The sequence below is a fragment of the Mauremys mutica genome, unplaced genomic scaffold, assembly GCF_020497125.1.
Source record: "Mauremys mutica isolate MM-2020 ecotype Southern unplaced genomic scaffold, ASM2049712v1 Super-Scaffold_100270, whole genome shotgun sequence".
NCBI classification, from domain to species: Eukaryota; Metazoa; Chordata; order Testudines; family Geoemydidae; genus Mauremys; species Mauremys mutica.
The window spans coordinates 394497-407740 of NW_025423299.1; the positions used below are offsets into that span (position 1 = coordinate 394497).

General features: G+C 54.2%; 1 non-coding gene across 1 annotated transcript; it reads left to right on the top strand.

The window, feature by feature from the left end:
• The first annotated feature begins 4418 nt into the window (after positions 1–4418).
• Positions 4419–4490, top strand: TRNAQ-CUG. The gene has a single exon. It is a non-coding gene; the product is annotated as a tRNA-Gln (tRNA).
• The last annotated feature ends 8754 nt before the right edge of the window (positions 4491–13244 follow it).

The following is a 13244-nucleotide window of genomic DNA, read 5'->3' on the forward strand; positions in this document are numbered from 1 at the left end:
AGCTTTCACCGTGTGCTCAATGTGGGCAATTCCCTGACCAAGGGCGGCTCTATGTATTTTGCCACCCCAAGCACAGCAGTCAGGGAGCCTTCGGCGGCATGCCTGCTGGAGGTCCTCTGGTAACGCAGATTCGGCGGCATGTCTGCAGGAGGTCCTTTGGTAACGCAGATTCAGCGGCATGCCTGAGGGAGGTCCTCTGGTAACGTAGATTAGGCGGCATGTCTGCAGGAGGTCCTCTGGTAACGCAGGTTCGGTGGCATGCCTGTGGGAGGTCTGCTGGCAAGGCGGATTCAGCAGCATGCCTGCGGGAGATCCTCTGGTAATGCAGATTTGGCGGCATGTGTGTGGGAGGTCTGCCAGTCCCGCGCCTTCGGTGTACCTGCCGCCGAATTGCCGCTGAAGCTGCAGGACCGGTAGACCTCCCGCAGGCACGCCGCCAAAGGCTGCCTGACTGCCACCCTCACAGCGACCAGCAGCCCGCCCCCCCTGCAGGTTGCTGTCACAGGCACGCGCTTGGGGCACTGGTGCTGGAACCACCCCTGTCCCTGACCCAGGGCAGAGGACATTGGAAGCTGAACATCCAGAGCTTGCAAGATAAAGGAGCAGGGGGGTGAGGCCTGGCGGTGTTGGCAGAATAGGAAAGCATCAGAGGGTTCTATGGTAACCAGGAGGATTGGTGGGAGTCGGTGTGGGAGGAGTTGGCGGCTTTGTTCCGGCGGTCGGGCAAACACCGCAACATTAAAGAAACCAGTGGTGCCAAGTCCTGCAGCGTCGCCTGTGGGATTTCCACAAGAGCATCCAGGCAGGGGAGCCAGTCAGCGTGTGACTGTACGATCGGATCAAGCGACAGCTGCCCGAGTTCCAGGAGATGAGGCTCCAGCTGGCCGATATGAGCGGGAGCACCGAGTGAAGGGAGGGGGCGGCCTCCCCTGACATTTTTGCAGCCTGTAGGGAATGGAGACAAAGCAGGGGGATGTGGGGACTCAGGGCAGGACCCGGGGATCCGGTAGAGCAGGACCACAGTCGCTGGAGGAGGAGAGAGAGTCCCGTGAGAGGAAGCTGCTGGTGGGAAGCAATAAGTGCAGAGTGCAAACCAGCCAGCTGAGAGTCACAGGGGTCCAGAAAAGGGCCTAGCAGCAGGTCCCATGGTGTAATGGGCAGCACTCTGGACTCTGAATCCTGCAATCTGGATTCAAATCTTAGTGGACCTCTTGGTAGGTTTGCTGCAAAGCCTCAGAGCTCAATGTGCTTGACTACCCTCTCTCTTGGTGAACTAGAGTAAGGTTCCCCCCGCTCCCCTCCTGCTGGGTGACTGAGGCCAGGGCCGGCACCAGCGCAGCAAGCAGGTGCTTAGGACTGCCAATGGAGAGAGGGAGCATGTCTGGCTCTTCGGCGGCAATTCAGCAGCAGGTCCCTGCTGCTGAATCACCATTGAAGAATGAAGTGTCGGTGGTAGAGCTGCCACCGAAGTGCCGCTGATCGCAGCCTTTTTTTTTCGCCACTGGGGGCAGCAAAATTGCAGGAGACAGCCCTGACTGATGCCCACTGGAGATAGGTCTTTGGTCCAGTTGATTCAATGGATTGGTCGCTATAGGTTGGGGTCCTAGAACTTAACAGTCTGGCTAGAGATTCCTGCGGGTTGACCGGCTGGTTGTTTCTCGCTGCTTCACCTGATGTCCACAACTTTGGTCCCTGCAGCTGTCACACTCTTCCTCTTGCCCACATGGTGCTTGAAGAAAGGAGGGCCAGGGCCAGGCTTCATAGTCAGGGCTAGGCAGGAGGGAGGCAGAGTCCCAGGCTGGAGCCCCACACACCTCTCCTCCTCTGGGCACCTAGAGCAGAGGCGGCTGGTGCTGACAGCTCCAAGGGAAGGTTTAAAAGCCACAGAGCAACCGAGGGCAGGGCAAGAGGAGGGCAGGACCATGCCTATGCATGGCCAGCAGACAGCCACAAAGACACTGGCCAGCCTGCTCCCTGCAATGCCAAACACCCACTGAAAGCCACCCACAGGCCAGTTGCTCTGTGGCCAACATCAGAAGATGGTAGGAAAGCAGGACCAGCCCCCCTGGTGGAGCCTCTGACCGTTCCCACTCAAGGTGCTGACTTTGGCAGTGGGGAAGGAGATTTTTCCCCAAAAGGCTTTTCCCCAGCTGGTGAGAAGCAGAGAAACACCCAGGCTCCCAAGGCGCTATGTAGCAACCCCCTCAAGCACAGGGACAGGGGCACATTTGGAAGAGGGAAACTGCTCCACACTCTAGCCCGGGCAGCCGCCCATTTTCTTTGGCAAGTCAGGAAGGGCAAAGGCGAGACTGGAAGCACCTTGGGCTCATGCCCCAGCCTTTGTGACACCCAACCCCCAACTCCTTCCCGGGGCTCTAGCTGAAGCCAGAGCATTGGCCTGAGCAGCCAAGAAGAGGTTCCAGCCCTGAAGGGAGCAGGACGTTCAGCACAAAGGTAAAACTGAACAAAGACAACAACAAAAGGACTTGGACCCTCAATTGCCTGATCCAAAGTCAGACACCGTATCCATTAGGTCACGTGAGAAAAACCACTTCCAACACTTCTTTGGAAAAGGCGGACACTGTGTTTCTTGGGTCATCTACTGAGGGGGCAGAGATTCTCTGGGCACAAGAAGTCGAGTTCCCAGTGACACGTGAGACTTAATTCTCTGGAGCCAGGTGCAGGGCTTTGGCAGGGAGGCTCAGGCCTGAGGGATTGGGGTGCAGCGGACGGACCGGCTGTCTAGGTGCTTAGATTTAGTCTCCCTGAGGAGGAGGAATCCTGCTGACAGACAGTGGCTGTGCAGAAAAAGAGGAGGGGTTTTGGGGACTTTTTGTGCCTCTGTTTTGCCTGCCTGCTCACTCTTGTGGTGAATGGTGAAGATTTTTCTCAACAAATCCAGGTAGCTCAGTTGGTAGAGCATCAGGCTCTTCGTCTTAGGGTCCAGGGTTCAAGCCCCTGTCTGGGCGCTCAGCTTTTTAAGTTGCCTTGTGTGCCAGGAGCCAAATACTGTTCACAGCCACATGCGGATTCCCAGAAGCCATGGCCATTTCCTGGAACAGTTCCTTTGTAATCAGGAGAGAGGCCACATCCACATCCACAGGAGCAGGCGTAGAAAGCACAGTCTCTGGCTGGCAGGAAGCGCTGTAGGGCCAGGTGCTGAGAAAGCCCAGAGGGGGAGCAGCAGAGGTGGGTGTGGGAGAGAGAGGGAGCAGCTGCAGAGAAGCAATGAGGACAGAGGACAAGTGTAAAGGGGGCTCTGGTCCTACTGCTGTGGGGAACTTCCCTGGCTTATACGTGAAGGATCTGAGCCCAGAGGCTGCCTGACCCCAAGGACGCTCTTTCTACTCTCCTGTGTGGCAGAGACCTCGTAACCCCAACAAGGCTGGGCCCAGGAATCCTGGGGGGTTTGATGACCCCCGATCTTGCCATGATCACTTGAACAGGGCTACAGGGTCCCCACTCTGGGCACTTCCCTGACCCACTCCGCATTGCATGTGCTTCAAGCAAACACCATTTATTACCCAGCAATCAATGTAAAACATAAGGAAAGATGGGAAAGGAAAACACGTCACCCTGTTCTGTGGCGCAGGGAGATCACAACCAGCGTCTCTGGAGGGTCAGGGCAGGTCACAGTCTCTCCCTCACATGTCCCAGGCCTCCTCCCCAGGCCCTGGCTGTGCTGCAGGGACACCACGGGCTGGACACTTGCTCTGGCAGTGGCCACATGCTCTAGGTGACAGGCCCTTGTTCCCAGTGTCAGCCCCCATGTACGGGATATGATCCCCCCACCCCCAAAAGTCTGGCCTGCAAGATCTCTTGAGGGGTGGCATCTCCTTGCACTGGGCCTTCTGCCCAGGGTCCCCCTCGCTCTCCCACGCTGCTCACTGCACCCACCTCCAGCCCCAGTGCTGCTGCGGCTCTGCCTCCAGCTCCCTGGGCTGCTCCTCTGGCTCCGCTTGCTGCAGCTCTTCTCCCAGCACAGATCTGCTCCCTGGGCAGCTTCTACGGCTCGTGCTGCTGCGGCTCGGCTCCCAGCACAGATCTGCTCTGGTTCTCCCCGGCTGGTGCAGCTCTGCTCCCCGGCTCTTCTCGGGCTCCTGCTCTCTCCTTAGCTCTGCCCCACTCTGGCCCAGGCAGTTCCAGCTCCCATGGAGGATGGGACTCCCTGGCCTGGTGACTCCCTCATTACACTGCCTGGCCTGTCAGTGCGGCTAACTTGGAGCTTTGGCCTCTCCCCATTGCCCCTGGGGACAGTCAGTCTCAGGAGCCTGATTTCTCATCAACCCTTCTCCCTTCTATTGGGACTGGGAACTAGCCAACCAAACCCCTCACTAAGTTTTAGTAAGGGGCCAACAGTCCCTTACATGAGCCAGCCCTGTGAGGGTCACCGATGTGCAGCAAAGGAAGTATGAGCTGGTCCCATGGTGTAATGGGCAGCACTCAGGACTCTGAATCCTGCAATCTGAGTTCAACTCTCAGTGGGACTTTGTGTTGGTTTGTGGTAAAGCCCTGGAGCTCACAGTGCTCAACTTCCCTGTCTCCAGCTGTGCAAGAGCAAATCTTTCCCCTCCTGCTGGGTGACTTGCCCACTGGAGCCAGGTCTTGGGTCGTGATGGCCAAAATTGGTTGGGGGCTCTAGAATTTGTTACCTTGATGCCTGTGGTTTGACCAGGTGGTTGGGATTCTTGCTGCTTCACATGAGGCCCACAAGTTTAGCCATGTTGCTTGCAGCCACATGTTACCTCTTGCCCACCTGGCACTTGAAGGAAGGAGGGCCAGGGCCAGGCTTCATAGTCAGGGCTAGGCAGGAGGGAGGCAGAGTCCCAGGCTGGAGCCCAACACCTCTCCTCCTCTGGGCACCTGGAGCAGAGGCGGCTGGTGCTGACAGCTCCAAGGGAAGACTTAGGCCTTGTCTACACTACAAGACTATTTCGAATCTACTTAAGTCGAATTTGTGGATTCGACCTTATGAAGTCGAATTTGTGTATCCACAGTAAATACACTAATTCGAATTTCTGAGTCCACAGTAACGGGGCTGGCGTCGACTTTGGAAGCGGTGCACTGTGGGAAGCTATCCCACAGTTCCCGCAGTCCCCGCTGCCCATTGGAATGCTGGGTAGAGCTCCCAATGCCTCCTGGGGGAAAAATGTGTCGAGGGTGCTTTTGGGTAACTGTTGTCATTGAACCGTCAATCACGCCCTCCCTCCCTGAAAGCTCCGGCGGGAAATCTGTTCGCGCCCTTCTCTTGTCAGTTACAGCGCGTACGCCACAGCACTGCGAGCATGGAGCCCGCTGCGATCATCGCTGCACTTATGGCCGTTGTCAACTCCTCGCACCTTATCGTCCACCTCTTCCACAGTCAGCTGCTGAGAAATCGGGCGAGGAGGCTCCGGCAGCGCGGTGAGGAGAGTGGCGAAGACCTCTCACAAAGCAGGGTACGCCTCGCCGTGGAGATCATGGTGGCAATGGGTCAAGTTCATGGTGTGGAACGGCGATTCTGGGCCCGGGAAACAAGCACGGACTGGTGGGACCGCATAGTGCTGCAGGTCTGGGATGAATCACAGTGGCTGCAAAACTTCAGGATGCGTAAGGGCACTTTCCTTGAACTGTGTGACTTGCTGTCCCCTGCCCTGAAGCGCCAGGACACCCGGATGCGAGCAGCCCTGAGTGTGCAGAAGCGAGTGGCCATAGCCCTCTGGAAACTTGCAACGCCAGACAGCTACCGGTCAGTAGCGAACCACTTTGGCGTGGGCAAATCTACCGTGGGGGTTGCTGTGATTGAAGTAGCCCACGCAATCGTTGAGCAACTGCTCTCAAAGGTAGTGACTCTCGGAAACGTCCAGGACATCATAGATGGCTTCGCCGCGATGGGATTCCCAAACTGCGGTGGGGCTATAGATGGGACTCACATCCCTATCCTGGCACCAGCCCACCAGGCCAGCGAGTACATTAACCGAAAGGGCTACTTTTCAATGGTGCTGCAAGCACTGGTAGACCATAGGGGACGGTTTACCAACATCTTCCTTGGGTGGGCAGGCAAGGTTCATGACGCGCGTGTGTTCAGGAACTCTGGTCTGTTTAAACGTCTCCAGGCAGGTACTTTCTTCCCGGAACACAAACTAATGGTTGGGGATGTGCAGATGCCTACAGTGATCCTCGGGGACCCAGCCTACCCGCTAATGCCCTGGCTCATGAAGCCCTATACAGGCGCCTTGGACAGAGAGAGGGAACTCTTCAACTACCGGCTGAGCAAGTGCAGAATGGTGGTGGAGTGTGCTTTCGGACGTCTCAAGGGGAGATGGCGGAGCTTACTGACTCGCTCGGACATCAGCGAAAAGAATATCCCCGTAGTTATTGCTGCTTGCTGTGTGCTACACAATCTCTGTGAGAGCAAGGGCGAGACCTTTTTGTCCGGATGGGAGGTTGAGGCAAATCGTCTGGCTGCAGTTTACGCTCAGCCAGACACCCGTGCCGAGAGAATATCCCAGCGGGAAGCGCTGTGTATCCGGGAGGCTTTGAAAGCAAGTTTCCTTGGAGAGCAGGGTAACCTATGACTCTCCACTTGCTTTCAAGAGAAACTGACCCTGGGCCTGTGTCTCTATGTGTTGAGTGAGATCTGCGGTTACATACCCCGTTCTCCAAGTTTCCCCCACTTCCAAAGCACGTTTTAAAGCAAATTAATTGTTACACTCATTATTAATAAATGTTTGTTTTACTTTGCATTTCTGTTCAGGTGTTGAAACATGGACGCATACTGTGCTGGGCACGGTGTGCACTGATGTACAGACCGCTTGTTCCATAGAGGAATGACATCCTCCTGCTCCTACATAGGTCTCTGGGGTGGGGGACGGTTGCAAGTGGTTGTGCATGGAGGGGAGGGATTGCAGGAAGGGGTGGGTTTGCAGGAAGGGGCGAGTGGTGCCTTCTTTGGATAGGGGTTTGGATGACGGCAGTGGGCTGCGGGTTTGGGCGTAGGAAGGGGTGAGGGGTGTGGGGGAAGGGTGAGTATCTGTCCGTGGATGAGGGCTCTTGTTGGGGCTCAGGGCAGCGGAGAGGCTCATTGCTACGGTGGAAGTGCATGGTAAGGGCAGCGTGCCTTAACATTAAGGGGGTGGCAGGCGCTAGGACCCTGGACAAGCATACACATCACAGAATGACCCGGGGCAGCATACACCACACAGAGTGACCCTGGTGCCTACTGACTGCAGTGTGTGTGTGCCCTGCAGTTGATCATGCCCCCAAGTCTGTACCCTGGTAATGTAGGCTATACCGTGCAATTATAAATCCACTACCCCCCCATACACAAAAAAATCCTCTGACACGAAAGACGTGACCGAAACAGTGAATAACAGCAAACAGCTTTTAATAATCTAATACACAGTGGGGGGATGAAACTTGGATTTGGGACTGGGTGAGCCTGTAAGGGAAGCACTTCTACAAATTTATAGCGTGAGAGGTGTGTGGTACATTAGCTCTATGCAGTGGTGCAGTGACAGTTCTCACGGCCCCTACCGCCCCTCCGTCTTGTACTTTTGGGTGGGGGGGGCAGGACTTCTTGGCGGAGGAGGGCGGTTGCAGATACACTGCAGGGGGGCTCTGTCCTCCTGCCTGCGGTCCTGCAGAACATCAACAAGGCGCCGGAGCATGTCCGTTTGCTCCCTCATTAGCCCAAGCAGCGTTTGAGTCGCCTGCTGGTCTTCCTGCCGCCACCTGTCCTCCCGTTCGATGTGTGTGCGATGCTGTTGACATAGGGTCTCCCTCCACTGTCTCTGCTCTGCCGCCTCGGCTCTGGAGCAGGCCATCAGTTCCGCGAACATCTCGTCCCTAGTCTTTTACTTTCACCGCCTAATCTGCGCCAGCCTCTGCAAGGGGGATGCCGGGGCAGTCTGGGAAAGAGCCGAAGCTGTGTGATGGGAAAAGTAACTGATTTCCTTGAACAGATACATGTTTGCGAACAGTGAACACAGTCTAGTCAGTTTCTCTGAACAAGACCATACAGGGCAACAAGTCTCACGAGATCTCAGGCCAAGTTCGAGATTTCGGAATACGCTCTCATTGGCTGCGGCATTGCACAGGAGAGCGGACAAGTGGGGAGAGACAGCTGAATCCGTCTAGCAGACAGTCCTGGTAAGCCTTACAGTACATTCTGCTTATCAGTTAATGGATAGCTGTGCCCTCCCGCTAAAGGCAATCTGGAAATCATATACTCTGACCCTTTTCCAGCCACTCCCGCCAGTGCACGGGAAAGATCAATGTATGCTTTTCCTATGTGGCCTACAACACGTGGCTGTTAAGCGAGGGTCATTGTTATGCAAAGTAAAAGTCAACCATTCACAACAGTAACAATACACTAATTGCCCTAATTAGATGCAGCATTTCATGAACGAGATCACCCTGATGCGGGTCCCTCGGAGTCACAAAGAGCGGATGCTAAGGGAAGCCCTGCAGAGACCAGGACCATATGCGGCCATGCTTGTCGAGGCGATGATTCCCATCTACATAAGGATGTCTTGGCGCGGAAGAGTGTGCTTCCACGGAGCATCCAACAAGGCACCTCTCCCCAGGAACCTCCTGCGGAGGCTTTTCGAGGACCTAAATGAGACCTTTCTTGAATTGTCCCTGGAGGATTATTGTTCAATCCCTATATGTGTGGACCTACTTTTCATATAGTTTTTCATTGAAAATTTTATATATAGTATTTCTATTTTTTTATACCTGTTTTATAAAAAATAAATGTTTACATGTTTAGAGCACTTACCGCCTGATCCTTCCCCTGATTCAGAGTCCGGGTTAACGGCCGGGGAGGGTTGGTAGGGGATCTCTGTGAGGGTGATGAAGAGATCCTGGCTGTCAGGGAAAGCGGTTTTGTGTTCGCTGTCGCCTGCGCCGTCCTCCACAGACCCTTCCTCATCTTCCCCATCGGCGAACATCGAGGAGGAACTGTCCAGGTTCACTATGCCATCCACTGAGTCCATGGTCACTGGTGGGGCAGTGGTGGCAGACCCACCTAGAATGGCATGCAGTGCCTCGTAGAAGCGGCATGTCTGGGGCTGGGCTCCGGAGCGTCCGTTTGCCGCTCTGACTTTTTGGTAGCCTTGTCTCAGGTCCTTGATTTTCACGCGGCACTGCATTGCATCCCAGCTGTATCCTTTCTCTATCATTGCTTTGGAGACCTTCTCGAAGGTCTTTGCATTCCGCTTGCTGGAGCGCAGCTCCGACAGCACAGACTCCTCGCCCCACACACCGATCAGATCCAGGACTTCCCGGTCTGTCCATGCTGGGGACCTCTTTCTATTCTTGGATTGGCCGGACTCCTCTGCTGGAGAGCTCTGCATCGTTGCAGGTGCTGCGGAGCTCGCCCCGATGTCCAGCCAGGACGTCAGATTCAAAGTGCCCAGACAGGAAAATGAATTCAAATTTTCCCGGGTCATTTCCTGTGTGGCTGGTCAGAGAATCCAAGCTCTGACTGCTGTCCAGAGCGTCAACAGAGTGGTGCACTGTGGGATAGCTCCCGGAGCTACTAAGTTCGATTTGCATCCACACCTAGCCTAATTCGAGCTAGCCATGTCGAATTTAGCGTTACTCCACCTGTCGGGGTGGAGTACCAAATTCGAACTAAAGAGCCCTCTAGTTCGAATTAAATGGCTTCCTGGTGTGGACGGTTGAGCGGTTAGTTCGAATTAACGCTGCTAAATTTGAATTAAAGTCCGAGTGTAGACCAGGCCTTAAAAGCTACAGAGCAACTGAGGGCAAGGCCAGAGGAGGGCAGGACCATGCCTATGCGTGGCCAGCAGACGGTCACAAAGACACAGGCCAGCCTGCTCCCTGCTATGCCACACCTCTACTGAAGATGAGCTTAATCCACTTGCTGATCAGGAGGAAAACCTGTCAAAATCTGTGTGCGAGGAGAACCCGCTTGGCTTGGAAGAAGCGAGGAAAAAGAGCAAGTGAAAAAAATAACCAGCGAGAGAGAGAGAGTGAAAAGAACGTGAAAGGCAGAGAAAGAAATAAAGAGAGAAAAAACATTAGAAAAAGAAGGAAAGAAAGCAAGAGCGTGAAAGGTAGAGGGGAAAAAAGAAAGCAAGAACATACAAGCTAGAGAAGGAAAGGAATGAAAAAGAACGAATGAACCACAAGCGCTAGTTGAAGCTGGAATGGGAGAGTCAGAGAAAGGACAGACTGACCCGTTAAGTAAGGTTGCACCCCAGATTCTCCATGTTGGGGGCACAGGCCTCCCATTTCCATCCTGGCCCTGCTTGGGGGGACCATCCATAGGTGTGTGGCTGTGGGGGGTTGTGTTTGTGGCTGTGCAGGTGTGTGTGTTCGTGTGGCTGGATTTTTGTGTGTGTTTGCATCTGTTAGCAGTTGTGTGGGTGTGTGGCTGGATATGTGTGGGTATTTTTGTGTTAGTAATGTGTGTGGTGTGTGTGTGTGTGTATGCTGTGCTGCCCTCTGCCGGCTGTAGCGACAACTGCTTCTCCATGTGTCACAGTCCCCATATCACCGACCCCGGTGGTGATTTCCCCATGTTACAAGGGCTGGCTGGTCTGACCCTTCTCCCCTCTGTGGAGTGTGGTGGGGCTGCAGCTCACCCGCTGTGGGGCAGGAGGGCCCAGGTGCAGGGCACTGGGCTGCGATGCACCTGGAGAGCAGTTCAGGTGAGGTGGGGCAGGGCGTGTGGTGTCCGTTCTGTGTTGCCTGGTGCTGGGCCATTGCACAATCCCCAGCCACGCCGCACAGCGCGCCCGGAGAGGGGACAGGGGGCCAAGCAGACGATCCAGCACGAGGGGGAGAGGATGTGTGGTTGGGGGGAGGAAAAGCCTTGGGCTGCACTGGGGGAGTGCAGAGCAGGGGTGACACCCCAGAAACCTGCAGCAAAGGGATGGACAGGTGTGGTGGGTGGATAGAAGAGGCAGCGGGACTAAAATATAAAAGGGGAGTGTGGGGTCTAGTGGTCAGACCGGGGGCGGGGGCAGGTTTGGTGGTCAGAATTCCTGGGTTTTATCTCCAGCCCTGGGAGGGGAGTGGGGTCCAGTGGTTAGAGTGTGTGTTGGGGGGGAGCCAGGACTCCTGGGTTCTCTCCCTGGCTCTGACTCTCTCGTGCAATCCCTCTGCAGTTACCCAACTCGCCAGCTTGTGGGAGCGAGGGGCTGGGGCCAGGTTGTGACACGGCCCAGAGTCCTGTGTTGCCCCTTTGTTACCCAACCCGGGGCAGGGTGGGGGATGGCCTGGGAGATCCGCTAAGAAAAGCGCTTCTGGTGGGTTTGTGTGTGGGTCACGCTGCCCCCTGCTGGATAGACCCCTCTAGGTCAGAACCAGCCTCAGCCCAGGTCAGACCCTGGGAGCCCAGCCCCCTCTGTCACCACGGCTATGTCTATTGGTCTCCTGGAAAGAAGAGAAAGGAGGGAGGGAGGGACGGATGGAGGAAAAGGTGAAACAAAAAGGACAACGCCTAATGTCCCCAGTGATTCTATGGAACAAAATCCCAGGTGCGGAATAAAATTCTGCCTCCTTAAGCTCGTGTTTTCCATGCCTAGAATTCAACTGTCACCAAATGGCTCAGACTGAACAGGTTTCAAACCTCGAGGAGGCTCTTACCTTCTAAACAGGGACGGCTGTTTTCTAGTAAAATCACTAAAAGGGGAGGAGAAAACTCGAAAGAGGTTCCTCTTGGCGCTCACGTACCTGAACCCGAATACTCTCTCAGTCCTCAAAGAGAGACCTGGAGAAGGAGACTTGCTGAAGCAAAGCCACAGGGGTCTCTGAGGTTTCCCTGGCCCCTCTCCCCTGTCCTGCCTGGCTGATGTCACATCTCTCTGTGAGGTCACCACCTCCCACCACCTTTGACCAATAGTCTGAGGTCCTGCAAAAGGCCTTTGTGATGTCACTGCCACACCCCTCCCTTGCTGTGCTAATGTCCTGCCCCTGGCCAGGCACTTTGGAGGTTTGAGCTACTCCCTGTGGATCACCCCACTCAAGGAGCGTTTGTTCTAGGCAGCAAGCCGGCTAGACAGGAAAACATCAGATGCTGCTCCCAATGCTACACTCAGTTTTTCAGAAATTAGTAAACTTTATGGCCAGAAGAGACCATTAGAGCATCTAATCTGACCCCCTGCATATCACACACCTCCTGTATGACAGAAGAGCTACTTTTGGAGCAAACACATTCCAGAAAGGGTTCATTAAATGACATCAGGAGATGAAGAATCCACCAATTTCAGTGGTAGCTTGTTCCTGTGGTGGATCATCCTCACTGTTGAATATTTCTGTCTTATTTGTAATATGAATTTGTCTATTTTCACCTTCCAGCCACTGGGTCTTGTTATGCCTTTCTCTGCTAGATTCAAGAGCCCTTTAATACCCAATCTATTCTCTCAATGAAAGCCCTTCAACACTTCAGTGAAGTCACCTTTCAATCTTCTTTTGATAAGCTAATCAGGTTGAGCTCTTTCAATAGCTCACTAGAAGGCATTTTTCTCCAGCCCTCAGAACATTTGTGATCAGACTTCTCAACTGCAGCTGGATGTGGTTCTTGTTCTTCTGCACAGCATAGCTCCTGGAGAAGAGGGATCTGCAAATGTACATTCATATGATACCTTTGTTTAATTGATGAAAACATAAACTAGACACTTAGAGGATTGGAACTGATTTCAGCTGATGGACAGCTTTGCTAGGTTTTTATGCATTTGGATAGTGAAATGTTGAGTGGAGCTCCTGAACATAATGGAGAATGGAAATGAAAATGTTTTCCTTTTTAAAAAAAAAGAAAGAAGGTTATAAGAGAACACTGGGGTTTGAATCAAGAGCCACTTAATCCGCAGTCAAGCACTGTACCACTGAGCTATACCCCCAGGCTGACAGGAGTATAGAATTGTGATCTCCAGGACTTTGCAGGACAAACCCTGCTTCATCGAGCTCCTTTGCCATTCCCAGACCACAGGTGGTTTTAAAAATGGGGTTTGATTAAACTTCTTAAATGTGGTAAACACCACAGCTTGCGCACCCACCGATATAGCTTCTCCCACTGACATAGCTGCCACCTCTTGGGAAGTGGATTAACTACACCGACAGGAAAACTCTCTCCCCTCAGCATAGAGCAGTGGTTCTCAAACTGTGAGTCAGGACCCCAAAGTGGGTCATAACCCTGTTTTAATGGGGTCACCAGGGTTGGCATTAGACTTGTTTGGGCCTGGGGCTGAAGCCAAAAGTCTGAGCCCCACCACCCAGGGCTGAATCCCTCA